The sequence below is a fragment of the Trichosurus vulpecula genome, chromosome 5 (assembly GCF_011100635.1).
Source record: "Trichosurus vulpecula isolate mTriVul1 chromosome 5, mTriVul1.pri, whole genome shotgun sequence".
Taxonomy (NCBI): domain Eukaryota; kingdom Metazoa; phylum Chordata; class Mammalia; order Diprotodontia; family Phalangeridae; genus Trichosurus; species Trichosurus vulpecula.
This window is the reverse complement of record NC_050577.1, coordinates 123,522,451-123,537,757: the sequence shown is the minus strand read 5'-3', so window position 1 is coordinate 123,537,757 and position 15,307 is coordinate 123,522,451.

The following is a 15,307-nucleotide window of genomic DNA, read 5'->3' as shown; positions in this document are numbered from 1 at the left end:
TGAAGATGGAAAATGCTTTTTTTCTACTTCCCTTATTATCCTGTGCTTGATTAAAAAAAAGAAAACATCAGAACCAGGGATTACTGCAAAGAACAGTAGAAGAAACCTGGAAATGAATTGCAGTATGTGTATGTGGGGGGTGGGGTTGGGGAAAGGGGAGAAAGTATGAAAAAACAAATAAAAATGATAAAGTTTATGAGTGGCAATGGTTATTATTAGTTAATGATGGTCATGAAAAAAAGAACACTGAGAACATGGCCTTGCTCTTTTTTAGTTCCCTCTTTCCTCCTCACCCCTTTCTGTTAGATTTTGTCTTTTATATAGTAGGTAAAATTGAACCTTGAGGCTATTTAGTATCTCAGGGACTCCGCTTCCTAAACTTAAAATTGGGTGTTGGAATCTAGCCAGGTACTTTTCTCCTATGCCCTCTTGCAGATAACTCTTTTTTTTTCTTAGATTTTCTGGCCTTTTGTCCTTATGCTAGATTTATTACCCACAGACTTAAAGAGGCAATGACCTTGTCCTTGGCTCTCTGGATGAGAAAGATTCTTTGCTACATGACCTCCCCAAAGGTTCTCTGTCTTTGATTTTAGGTTTTCTGTCTCCTTTGCCTCCCTTGAAGATCTCAAAGCTCTTATCTCTGACAATTCTCTCTTTTCCCTCAATCCATCCTTTTTATTTCTGGTTGTCCAAACTGAAGCAATTCCTTTTGGGATTATATTTTCTGGCTCTGTCATTAGAGGTGAAATTGTCTCATTACAACTATTGCTGAGACTGGCAGCAGACACTGTGGCACAGGACTGCAGTATACCTTCTTCAAAGTTGGTCTTTTGCTGTAATCTTGACCTTGAACACCTTAACCCTACCCTAAGCTTAGAATCTCAGAATTTAGAAATGTTAAGAAACACAGAGGTCATTTAGTCCAATGTCTTTCTTTTGACAAGTTAGGAAACAGTGGCCCATAGAGGTACAATGATATTTATGAGCTCACACACATCAATTAATTGATAAACATTTACTAAGCAACTACAATGTATGTGTACTAAGTGCTGGAGATAGAAAAAGGAGGTAAAAGACAGTCCCTGTTTTCAAGTTGCTCACAATCAAATTGGAGAGATAAGATAAAAAGGATATAATTAGCAAGAAGAAGGCACTGGAATTAAGAGATTAAGAAAGGCTTCCTGTAGAAGGTAGAATTTTAGTTGTTGACTTAAAGGAAGGCAGAGAGATCAATAATTGGAGTGGAGGAGGGAGCTTATTCCAGGCATGAGGAACAGTCAAAGAGAATGCCCAGAGCTGATAGAGAGAGGGTCTTATTTACGGAACAGCTGGGAGGCCAATATCATTGGATAAAAGACTACATGGCAGGGAGTAAGGCATAAAAAAACTGGGAAAGTTGGAAAGGACTATGTTATGAAGGGTTTCAAATGCCAATATAGCAATTTATATTTGATCCTGGAGGCAATAGAAAGACACTAAAGTTTATTAATTTGGGTAAGGGGGAGGTGACATGATCAGACTTGTGCTTTAGGAAAATGACTTTGGTGGCAGAATGGAGGATAGATTGCAGTGGGGAGAGACTTGAAGCAGGCAGACCCACAAGTGGGCTATCATAATAGGCCAGGTGTGAGATGACAAGGACCTTAAACAGGGTGGTGGCAGTGTCAGAGGAGAGAATGTATCACATACTGTAATAGCAATCAGGGTGGGACTTTTTGTTGTTTTTTGTTTTGGAGCGCTTCTTAGCACTAAGGCAATCATGCATCTTTGAATCTTGCCTTTGTTTCAATTGAGTCTTTTATTGAATTGGGAGTCTTTGATGACCTGCTTAAGTCATGGGAAGGCCTGGGTCACATGGGTTTGAGTCTTTTGGTTGTGACACCCTCTAACCCTGAAGAAGTATATACATATTCTCAGGTTAGCATTTTGCTTGGGGCTCACTCATTGGAAGAGTGTTTGCGTGGAGACTCTGGCTAGTCATTAAGGAGCCCCCTGGCTTTGAAAACCCAGATGTTGGTGCCTCTCTCTCTGATAACTATGTGTGTATTCCTCTGGGCAGTTGGTTAGAAGCCTGTCTGTCGATTTGTGTTATTTTTATCTGAAATTTCTGTTTGCATTTGCTCTAAAGTTCAGGGTGCTGACTTTTTTCCCTGAACTGAGTGAATGATATATGTATGTTTAATTAAAGTAAGATTGTAAACCCCTTAAAGTTGCTTTCTTTAGAAAAGCAGATCAAAGAACCTGTGCTAGCAGCCCTCCTGTGTGCTGGTGGTGTTGGTCTTACACCTCCACAGCAGCTGCTAGCAGCATTATTGTTATATACACAAGAGATGTTGCAAAGGTGAAATAGGCAGGCCTTGAAAATAGAGAGACAGTTAGGAGTCCAGGTTGCCTACTAGGTTGTGAACTTGAAGGACTGAGAGGGTGTTACTCTCCACAGTAATAGGAAAGATGGGGAGGCAGGGTTTAGGGGTGTTAGGGTCTTGACCAGCAAGTTGCCCTATCTCAGTACGCAATGATGAGGTGGGAGCAAAGATGGTTATAACTCCAATTTATTGGAAGCCATTATCCATTTTTATAGGTTTTTGCACTACATAAGCAGAAGCAGGTGTTCAAGGGAATGAAAGCATGGCAAAAAAGGGACGTGCTTCAGTAATGTATTGTTGCACTTAGATTAGATGTAAGTAGCGATATCTGGTGGGAAGAATTTGGATTATTGTAAACTATGTTGCCTACAAGCATATGGGAAAACTAGGGCTGTGGTAAGGTAGTTTCCATAGGGGTATGGGAACAGAACAGGGTGCTGTCCTACAGTATCTATGGAAGCATGGGAAGGCTCAGGCAGGATACAAACTGGTATCAATACTGTATGAGCTATGTGAGGCACGGGGCAGGATGCCCTTGTAAAGTATCCAAGAAGTTCCCATTAATTAAAGCATGTTTGTGTTAGGCACTGGTTCAAGAGCATTAGGTAGTGGCCAGCTGGGTTCCTCCTACTGGGCTTGTGAGTCCTTGGTGGATGGACTCTGCCTGCATGAGAAAGGATGGCTATCAGAGCAGGAGGGGGGTGCTATTAGGGGGGCTGCTAGGGATGGAAGTCTTTCCTCCAGGCGCCTACCATTCCAACTCCTACTAAGCCTGTCTGGTATTACCCAGGAAACAGAACAAGTGCTAGGGTCTGAGCAGCCCCGGGGTTGGCACTAACTCCCTACATAGGGGGAAAGATAATGGGTTATATTTTGAACATGGTGAGTTTAATATGTGTACTAGACATCCGGTTCAAATTCTGAAAGGCAGTTTGGAGATGTGAAATTGGAGGTCAGCAGAGAGATTTGGCCAGGAAAAGGCAGATTTGAGAATCATCAGCATTGAAATGGTAATTAAATCCATGAACTGAGGAGATCACCATGTGCAGTAGTATAGAGGGAGAAGAGAAGAACTCTAAGGGACACTTATTATTAAAGGATGTGATCTGGAAGAGGATCCAGTAAAGGAGACAGAGAAGGAGTGGTCAGACAGGTAAGAAGAAACTAAGAGACAGGATGTCCTGAAAACATAGAAAGAAGAGAGTGTTAAGGATGAGAGTGATCAACGGTGTCAAAGGCTACAGAGAATCCAAGAAAGTGAGGGCATTGAGAAAAGGCCATTGAATTTGGCAACTAAGAGAACATTGGTAACCTTGGAGAAAGCAGTTTTGGTGGAATGATATGGTTGGAAGACAAATTGTAAGAGTGAGAGGCGCAAAAGTGAAGGCACCTGTTATAGACAGTCCTTTCAAAGAATTCATCTACAAAGGACAGAAGAAATATAGGAATACATTTGGATGTGGAGGATGGAAAGATTAAGTGAGAGTTTTTTCAGACTTAGGGAGATATGGGCATGTTTGGAGGCAGTAGGAAATGAGCCAGTAGAGACAGAGAGATCAAAGATAAATGAGAGTGGGGGATGACTGGGGGTGGTGGTGGGTTGGGGCATCTGTTGGAGGAGACAGGATGAAATGAGATCACTTCAACAAGTAGAGGGGTTAGACTTGGTAAGGAATAAGGTCACTTCATCATGTAAGACAGGAGTGAAAGAGGAGAAAGTGGCAAAAGGCACCTGAGTGATAGGAGATGAGAAAGACGGGAGAAGAGTGAGCTCGGAGTGAATGGCCACAATTATTATTTTTTTTTGCTTTAAAATACGAGCAAGAGCCTTATTTGGATCATTTAATTACATCCAATTCTAAATCTGGTGCTATTATGTCACAGCACTTCCTTTTCATTGGTTGAATGAAGAACTATATAATAATAACAATAATCATAATAGCCAGCATTTATATACTGCTAGGAGGTTTATGAAACACTTTTCAAATGTTATCTCATTTTATCCTCATAACAATCCTGAGACCTAGGGGTTATTATTATCTACATTTTGCAGATGAGGAAACATGCTGCATGAAATTAAGTGACTTGTCCAGGATTGCACAGGCAGCAAATGTCTGAGGACAGATTTGAACTCAGGTCTTCCTATCAGTCCAACATTTTATCCTCTGTGCCACCTACCTAAGTATATGCGCTGGCCAATGGACCTTAGATACCTGTCCCTGCCCTTAGCTAATATCTTTAGCCACTTCTGTATCTCAGGGATCTTCATGTTCCTTGCACTTTGGTCTCTTTATCATTGGAATGACTCCTATAGATCACACACTTTCACAAAAATTAAAAATAAAAATGTACAGACATATAGCAATTATATAAACAAGTTCTTTGTCTTCTTCCTCTCAATAATCAGACAAGCTCAGTATGTGAAAAAAGTCTAGTTTTTAATTCTTGAAAATCATACCCCATTTTCCTTCTTTTTAGGTACTTTTCTATTTTATGGTATTGTGTGACTTGAATAGACTTACTCAGTAACTGTTTTCATGTCTTATATATGTCAGGTACCCAAATGTACAGTGTTTAAAAAGGAATAGTGACATAAATTAAAGTTATTATCATTAGCTTATGATTTTATTATCCTAATAATATATATATGCACGCATGCATATAATATGTATACATACACACACATATATATGTAATTGGCCCATTGAATTATCACTTTGAGCTGATTTCAGGAACATCAATTGAATATTCATACTCTGTTCCTGCATGCTCTGTGTCTCCCTCATTATTGTTCTTCCCACCTCAAGTCTCTCCTCACTCTAATCCCTATTCCACATAGACGGCAAACTCATTTTCCTAAAGCACCAATCTGTTCAGACAATTGAATTGACTCTCTCTACCTCTAGGATTAAACATGAACTCCTTTGTTTGATGTTAAAACTCTTCCCAATCTGGATCTATCCTACTTTTCCAAGCTTATTACACATTATTATCATCTTATCATCTTATGATCTAACTAAAATGGCCTTCTTACTGTTTACAATTGACACTGCATTTCTCAACTCTCCGCTTTTATGTTGCTTGTACTCCATGTCTAGAATGTACTTACTCCTCAATTCTAACACTTGGAACCCTTTTTTTGCCCCCAAACCCTGCTCAAGTTCTGTCTTCTGCATAATCCTGTTCTGGTCACAGGTGCTAGTATCCAGTGTCACCTTGTGTTTCCTTTATATATGTTTTGTAAATGCCTGTGTACTTGCATATTGTTTCCTCTATTGGAATGTGAGCTATTTTATTTTACTTCTCTCTTCGTATTTCTTTTGTCTGGTACTTAGTAATTTAATAAATATTCGGATTGCATGTTCTTGAGTTCTGCCTACGTTCATACCCAACACCATTTGGGAATATAACTAGGATACTCTATGTCTCCCTTTTTAGTAACCTGGAATAAATAAGCATTCTAATTCCACATTGGCATCACCTGCAACCAGTTACAACACTCAATTTCCCTCAGTACAAATCTAGAAACAAAGGTTGCAGATACCACCTTGTTCCCACAATTCACCATCTTGGAATCCTACCTGCTCCCCAAAGAAGGGAACAAGTATAATATACATCAGAAATGGGACATATCCTATACAAAATGGAGAAAGTGGGAAGCCATCATTACAGCCATCATACCACTGTGATCCAGAGAATGGTCATATAATCATCCCAATCAGATGCAAACTTAGAGGCCCACAACATTCAACTATTACTTCCAGCCAACTATAGACAATATCCACAATTAAATTTCTTTTGGACATACAAGTGGTCTGAATAGTGTTCCTTTTCTCATCTCTTGTGAAGACATAAAATTCTCACATAATTACTCCTGTGGAGTAGCTTTTGCCACCAAATGAAGGAACTGGAATGGAAAGCAGAAACAGATCAAGTGCTCTCTTCCTTTTAAAATTCAAATCCAGGGAGTCCTCTTTCAAATTGCTGTAGTGAATGACCCTAATTTACTTCCCTGCCTTCAGTTATTACGCTTCTCCAGTTTCTACCTTTCGGGCCCAGTGTTCCTATTATTCCCACAGTAATTAATCTAATTATCTGTCTAATCAGCTTGGTCTTCTATCTTGTTTGTGCCTCATTGTATCTTTTACACATGGACTCCTGGACAGATTTAATTAAAAATTAATTTTTTTAGTTATTTGTGTTCAGACTAACATCAGGAACTGGACAGAAGAGTAGAAAGAAGATTAGATTGTAAATCTGGGAACCTAGGTTTATATTCAAGCTTTGGTACTTGGATGTTTATAGTACTAAAGACCAACCTCTTCTTACAAATATGGATCGTGCTACCTTGGGAGCCCTACAGGTCATGATATCTATTCATCTCCAAAGATAACGCCCAACCTGAATCAAAGGTCCATCAAAAACTCTCACCTCCTGGCCTTAGTAGTTAAAACATATACCTTAATTCCAGCATAATATAACTAAAGACTATTGGCAACTGAGACACACCATGATTATAGTGGAGGACCTAGAATCAAGAAGAACTGAGTTCAAATGTGGCCTCAGACAATTACTAGTTGTGTGACTCTACTCAAGTCACTTAACTGTTGATTGCCTCAGTTTCCTCATGTGTAAAATGTGGATAATAATAGCACCTACTTCCCAGGGTTGTTGTGAGGATAAAATGAGATAATGCTTCTTATAGCACTTAGCACAATACCTAGAATATAGTACAAATTAAATAAAAACTTGTTTCCTTTCTTCCTTCCTTCCATCCTTATTTTCTTCCTTCCTTTTTCTATCACCTTGTCTTTGCTGCTGGAAGAATGAAAGCAATGTGGTAAATACAGTTAAGAATTCTTAGGTGCACATACATAACATAGGTATTTTGTCTAATCCTAACGTTCATAAACCTTGCCACAATACCCTTCTGTTTGGGTATGTTTCAACTTATTAAGCATTACAGTTCAATTTTAAGAGATTCAACATATTCTCCCAAAAAATAAATAGGTAAGAGAGAATAATATATTTTGAGGTTATTTTAAATCTTGATTAGAGATTTAAATCTATGAGTTTTTGTAAATCAGAGTATGAAACATTCATTTTCAAAAGATTTATTTTATTTTTTCAAAATCCTATAACCATTCTATGTGGTTATTAAAAAGCATTTTTTTTGCCCATAATACTTTGACCATACCACCTTGGGCTTTCAAAAGGGTTGTACTGCTAAGCAACAAATTAAACATTTATTATGGGGTTGTAAGAGCATTGTTCCAATTGAATCTGCTCCCTACAGATACTTGTCATCAGCTTATTTATGACCCTGTTCATTCACTACTGGATTTAGAAAGCCAACAAATTCTGATTCCCATTTTATGTTTTCTCAATACAGTTTTACTTGATAGCATTTGCTTTCTTTTTTGATTTCTGTAGCTTCTTGTTTACAAAGTTATGGCACTTCTACTTCACAAGTCTATAAAATGGTGTAAACTCTCTTCTGGGGGAAAAGGTTATAAAATGGGCAATTCTTTGTTCAAGAATAATAGAAATTATGTATTTCTTTAGCTCTTCCTCCACATCTACCTTTATTTACCTCTGTACATGTAAATTTACCTACCTTCTCTAGCATATCCAAAACATGGATTTGTTTTTGAAATTTTATCCAGTTTGATTTTTTTTGTTATGAGCATCTAATATAACTACACTTGTCATTCTCAAGGCCTATGTCACAGAGGTCTTTCAGGTACTTCCATTACAGTCCTTCTTGGATAGTATTAAATGATCCTTCCTCCCTTCTTTTTCCCCAACACATCCTTAGAAAATATTCCACACTACAGGCATACCTCAGAGATATTGTAGGTTCAATTGCAGATGATTGCAAGAAGGACAATATCACAATAGAGAGTCACATGAATTTTTTGGTTTCCTAGTGCATATAAAAGTTATATTTATACTATAGTCTATTAAGTGTGCAACATTATTATGTCTAAAAAATGTACACACTTTAATTAAAATACTTTATTGCTAAAAAAAAATGCTAGCCATCATCTGAACTTTCAGAGAATCATAATCTTTTCGCTGGTGGAGGGTCTTGCCTCAGTGTTGATGGCTGCTGACTAATGAGGCTGCTGTTTGCTGAAGGTTGGGGCAGCTGTGGCAATTTCTTAAAATAAGACAAAAATGAAGTTGCCGCATCGATTGACTCTTCCTTTTACAAAAGATTTCTCAGTAGCATGTGATGCTGTTTGATAGCATTTTATCCACAGTAGAACTTCTTTCAAAATTAAAGTCGATCCTCTCAAACCCTGCCACTGTTTTATCAAGTTTACATAATGTTCTTCAATATTGTTGTGTCTCAAGGAACAGGGAGGCCCGAGGAGAGGGAGGGAGACAGGAAATAGCTAGTCAATGAAGCACACACACCATTTATTGATTAAGTTTGCCACCTTGTATGGGTACTGTTGATGGTGCCCCAAAGCAATGACAACAGTAACATAAAAATCACTGATCACAGATCACCATAACAGATGCAATAATAATCAAAAAGTTTGAAATATTGCGAGAATGACTGAAATGTGACAATGTGATCACATGCTGTTAAAAAACGGTGCCAGCAGACTTGCTCAATGCAGGGTTGCCACAAAATTTCAATTTGTTAAAAAAAAGCAATATTTGTGAAGTGCAATAAAGTGAAATGCAATAAAATGAGATATGTTTATATAGGCCATAAATTGTTAGAGCAAAGCCAACGTGTAGTTCTGGGTATGAATCCAAAAAGAGGAGAATTCCAATCCAGCACAAAACTTGAAAATGCCTGTGGAAAATGAATCTCACTGCCTTTGTTTTCACTTTCTAGGCTGTTGGTAAAAGCACTAATTTTTATGTGGGAATGATCTGCTAAGAAGATAGTTGAAAATTCCTTCATATAGGCATGGACACACAAACTAAAACTGCATTTTGAAGTTTAATTTTCTATGGCATTAACGATATTGTGTGATAAACAGTGTCATTCTATATAAATATTGTAATGCATAAAAATGATGTTTTAATGGCTTCCTCTAAACTTCCTGGAATATGGGGCTAGCTATAATGTAAAAGGAAATCATGCATGGATAGCATAATGGATTAATCATTAGAATTATATGTCTTACACTGCACAGAAGTTCTCTGTTACTGTGTTCTATATTGCAGAACATAACATAGTGCAACGACTACAGTATGAACTGTATACAGCTATAAATTATGCCTGAGGGTTCTCTCAGAAAGTCTATCCATTTTCCACTGGCAAAACTCAGAGAGACCTAACACATAACTTTATTTCAAATAGTGCAAAACATGGAAAGGATGTACTTCAATCTATGAGAGACATCATTCCCATAATAAGCTTAGCAGCTAACATCACTCATACTTGAGAGCCATGATTTCCAAACTTTTTTTTCAGCAAACCCCTTTAAAAAATGTTATTCCTCCCTTTCACACAACTACATCAATAATTTTCTTAGTTTGTATTTCATCTTATACATTAATTCATTATACTTTGTATGACAATACACGTAGACTAAACTTGCAATAAAAATAATATATAATTATTTGAAAAATATTTTACATTACAAATATACATAGTATATAAAAGTATCTTTTTGGATCAGTTTGAATATGAGAATCTAGCATTGATTTGCTTAGAGTACTCATGTTTTAAATAAACCCAGCAAGTAAATACATAAAATTAATTTGATTCCTTGCTATCATTATCTTTAAGAAAAATGACAATTTCTTAATTAAACTCAAATACCTTATAGTTTGCCACACATGCACATGTACACCAACCAGTTTGTTTCACAATCCTATAGAAGTGCCCTATGCTCTTGCCCTTTTGTAATCAAACAATTGTGCTGAGAACCTTCCTTTGTAAAGACTGCAATTTGGAGGAGAAAAATGTATGTAGTAGTTCCTCCTCACTTATATTTCATCATACAAGTTTATTGTCTGTAAAGCACATTATGTATTCAAATAACACACAAAAGAAGTCATATTTTTTGACTAGGACTTTTAGATTTGAATTTCACACTGACATTGAGTTGTGTCAGGGTTTAATATGATCCATTTCTCCTGTTATATAATTTTCATTTTTAAAAAATCTATCAATTATATTAAAGTTTTTTTGATGTGGTTTTGCTATCAATAGGTTTATAAAGTATGATAAAATATAACATAATGAGAGTTCTTAATATTAAATACAATATGAACTTCCACTCCCTTAAAAGATCCTTGTAATGTCAGAATTTCAGCAATGTCTTTACATTCCTCCTCCTAAGATATGTATTCTTGATCAGGTTGAACTGAACCATACACTAGGTCCTCCCACCCAGGGAGTTTGGGGGCCCAGTTCAAGCTGGATCTCAGTTTCTAGTGTCTTTGCCCCCTTCCATTGGGATTCATGGCATGAAGGGCAAAATAGCTAGAACAAAGTAGCTTTCATTGCCTGGATTACAAAGGGCTGGGGTCTTATGACCAGGCCTTGCTACCTCATACTGTCTCCTCCCCCTCCGCTCCTAAAACTATAAAAACTTTTTCATGGGTCTGTTTGGTTGGGAAATCCAGTGGACATCCTCCAGGGTGGCAGGTTTGCTACCCTGTTGTCTCAGTTAAACAAACTTTACAAAGATGCTTTATTCTTCAACTCATGGTTTTGATTTATCTTAGGACTTGTCAAGTATCTTATCTCTAATATGATTCCATGTTCCTTCATGTATAATTAAATTAACATTATGTATTTTCCTATGTCTACTTAGAGGATTTTAGTTTTTCAATTTATTGTCAAGTCATTAAGACATATGAACATTTCTCCTTTCTACAAATTCTCTTCAAGGGGGACCATTTGAACCTGTTTTGTATGTGAGTCCCACACACTGTTTTTTCTATGCCAATGGCTCCTACCCAAAGATGGTTTTTGAGCAGCTAAGTGGTTCAGTAGATAGACTGCTGGGCCTGCAGTGAGAAAGATTCTTCTTCCTGAGTTCAAATTTGGTTTCAGACACTTACTAGCTGTGTGACCCAAGACAACTATCTTAACCCTGTTTGCCTTAGTTCCTCATCTACAAAATGAGCTTGAGAAGGAAATGACTAACCACTTCAATATCTTTGCCAAGAAAACCATAAATGGGGGTCATGAAGAGTTGGACATGACTGAAAAATAACTAAAAAGAGATGTTTTTTTACATTTAGAAGTTTTAGAAATAATCATATCATAAATGAATACTACTGGTGTAAACAGAAGGTTTTCAAAGTTTGTTTTTGATTATTAAAGTCTGTAAGTTGGGGGATAGCTGAGTGACTGGACAAATCATACTATATTAAAATAATGGAAGATGATTATTTTGAAAGACATGAATAAATAAATAATTTGATTTTTATTTTTTAAAATAATGAATTTATTTAGTTTTAGTTTTTAACATTCACTTCCATAAGATTTTGATTTTGAAATTTTCTCTCTCTCTTTCTCTACCTCCCTCCATAAGATGGCATGCAATCTGATGTAAGCTGTACTTATACATTTGTATTAAACATATTTTCACATTAGTCATGATGTTAAGAAGAATTAGAACTAATGGGAGGAACCATGAGAAAGAAGAAACCAAACAAAACAACAGAAGAAAAGGGGAGCAAATAGTATGCTTCCATCTGTATTCAGACTCCAAAGTTCTTTCTCTAGATATGGATAGCATTTTCCATCATGAGTCTTTTGGAGTTGTCTCCTTACATTGCTGAGAAGAGCTAAGTCTATTAAAGTCAGTCATCATACAACGTGGCTGTTACTGTGCACAATGTTCTCCTGGTTCTGCTCATTTCACTAAGCATCAGTTCATATAAGTGTTCCCAGGTTTTTATGAAGTCCTCCTGCTTACCATTTCTTATATTACAATATTACTTCATTACATTCACATACCACAACTTGTTCAGCCATTCCCCAGTTGATGGATATTCCCTCAATTTCCAATTCTTCATCACCACAAGAAGCACTATAAATATTTTTTTTTACATGTGGGTCCTTTTTCCCATTTTTATGATCTCTTTGGGGTAAAGACCTAGAGCTGGTATTGCTGGTATGTACAGTTTTATAGACCTTTGGGCATAGTTTCAAATTGCTCTCCAGAATGGTTGAATCAGTTGACAACTCCACCAACAATGCATTAGTGTTCCAATTTTCCCACATCTTCTCCAACATTTATCATTTTCCTGTTTTGTCATGTTAGCCAATCTGATAGGTATGATGTGGCACCTCAGAGTTGTTTTGATCTGCATTCCTCTAATCAATAGTGATTTAGAGCATTTTAATATGACTACGGGTAGCTTTAAGTTCTTGCTCTGAAAACTGCCTGTTCATATCATTTGATTATTTATCAATTAGGGAATGATTTGTATTCTTATAAATTCAACTCAGTTCTTTATATATTTTAGAAATGAGGCCTTTGTCAGAGACACTGGCTATAAAAATCGTTTCCCACATTTCTGCTTCCCTTCTAATCTTGGTTGCATTGCCTTTGTGCAAAAATGTTTCAATTTAATGTAATTAAAATCATCCATTTTGCATTTCAAAATATTCTCTATCTTTATTCAGTCATAAATTCTTCTGTTCCCCATAAATCTGACAGGAAAACTATTCCTTGCTCTCCCAAATTGCTTATAGTATCAATCTTTATATCTAAATCATGTACCCATTTTGACTTTATCTTGGTATAGGGCATAAGATGTTGGTCTATGCCTACTATTTTCCAATTTTCCGGGCAGATTTTGTTAAATAGTGAGTTCTTATCCCAGAAGCTGAATGGGGTCTTTGGGTTTATCAAATACTAGATTACTATAGTCATTGACTGTTCTGTCTTGCATACCTAATGTATTCCACTGATCCACCACCCTATTTCTTAGCCTGTACCAAGTAGTTTTGATGATTGCTGATTTATAATACTGCTGATTTATAATAATGCTGATATGGCTAAGCTACCTTCCTTGAATTTCTTTTCATTAATTCTCTCGATATTCTGGAACTTATGTTTTTCCAGATGAATTTGGTTATTGTTTTTTCTAGCTCTATAAAATATTTTTTGGTAGTTTGATTGGTGTGGCATCAAATAAGTAAATTAATTTAGATAGAATTGTCATTTTTATTATATTAGCTAGGCCTACCCATGAGCAACTGATGTTTTTCCAGTTATTTAGATCTGACTGTGTGAAGTATTTTGTAATTGTGTTCATATAGTTTCTGGGTTTGTTTTGGCAGGTAGACTCCCAGATAGTTTATATTATCCATAGAAACTCTATCTCTTGCTGTTGGGCTTTGTTAGTAACATATATATATATATATATATATATATATATATATATATATATATATATATATATATATATACACATACATACATACATATATGTATACACACACACACACACACACATATATATATATATATATACACATAAATATAAATGCCAATGATTTATGTGGGTTTGTTTTATATCCTGCAACTTTGTTAAAGTTGTTTATTATTCTAAGTAGTTTTTTTTCATTTGAGTCTCTAGGATTCTCTAAGTATATCATCATATCATCTGCAAAGACTGATATGTTTATTTCTTCTTTGCCTATTCTAATTCCTTCAATTTCTTTTTCTTTCCTTATTGCGAAAGCTAACGTCTCTAGTACAATATTGAATAACAGTGGTGATAACGGACATCCTTGTTTCACCTCTGATCTTATTGGAAATGCTTCTAGTTTATCCTCATTACATGTAATGTTTGCTGATGGTTTTAAATAGATACTACCTATCATTTTAAGGAAAACTCCAATTATTCCTATGCTCTCTAATGTTTTTAATAGGAATGGGTTTTGTATTTTGTTAAATGCTTTTTCTGTATCTATTGAGATAATCATATGATTTTTATTAGTTTTGTTGTTGATATGGTCAATTATGCTCACAGTTTTCCTAATATTGAACCAGCCCTGAATTCCTGTTATAAATCCTACCTGGTTATAATGTATTATTGTGTTGGTAAGCAAAATGGGCTCTTAGCACTTAGTTCAACAAGGGCCCTTGAAGAGTTTGATTTGTTTCCTTTGAGTAATTCAGTGTATTTCATTGAGCCTTACTGGGTGCTAAGCCCCAGGTTCAAACCCCTATTAGGTGTAAAACCTATGTGGGTGTGGATTGGTAACTAAGGTGGAGCCCAAGGTGGGGCTAACTCAGGGGAGGGCCTAGTTTACAAATAAGTTTGAGCAATAGGTTTGGGACATCAGAGGCTCTTAGACCACGTAGGTTTAAGGCACCTCTTTGTGATGATTTTAGGTCACATGGGTGAGTCGCATGTGTGACTCACCCCTGATGCTGAAAAAGATATAAAACCAGGGGTTGGCCTTCTCTTCTTTGGAGCTCTTTCCCGCAGCAGTGGTGACACGTGACTCTGGGCCAGCCCTTGTTATGAGCTCCCGGGATGAACCTAGATGTTGGTAACTGTGAATTGTATTGGGTCTGTCTGTTGATGTTTGTAATTTGTTTATATGTTGCTCTGAAGTTCAGGGTGCTGGCCTTCTCCCCTGAACTAAGTGACTGATATTTGTATGCTGAATTAAAGTAAGCTTGTCAAACCCTTAACCTTGCTTTCCTTAGTTAAGCAGATCAAAAGAACCTGTGCTTTTGCCACGTGCTGGCAGCCTTCTGGGTGCTGGCTGTTGGTGGATCTTACACCCCCACAGAAGCTGCTAGCTGGATTGTTGAAACAATTATACTCAAGATAACTGGCTGTAATCTCTTTACTAATATTTATTTAAATTTTTTGCATCTGTATTCCTTAGGACAATTGGTCTATAATTTTCTTTCTCATTTTTGGTGTTCCCAGTTTAGGTGTCAGCACAATATTTGCATCATAAAAAGAATTTGGTAGGACTCTTC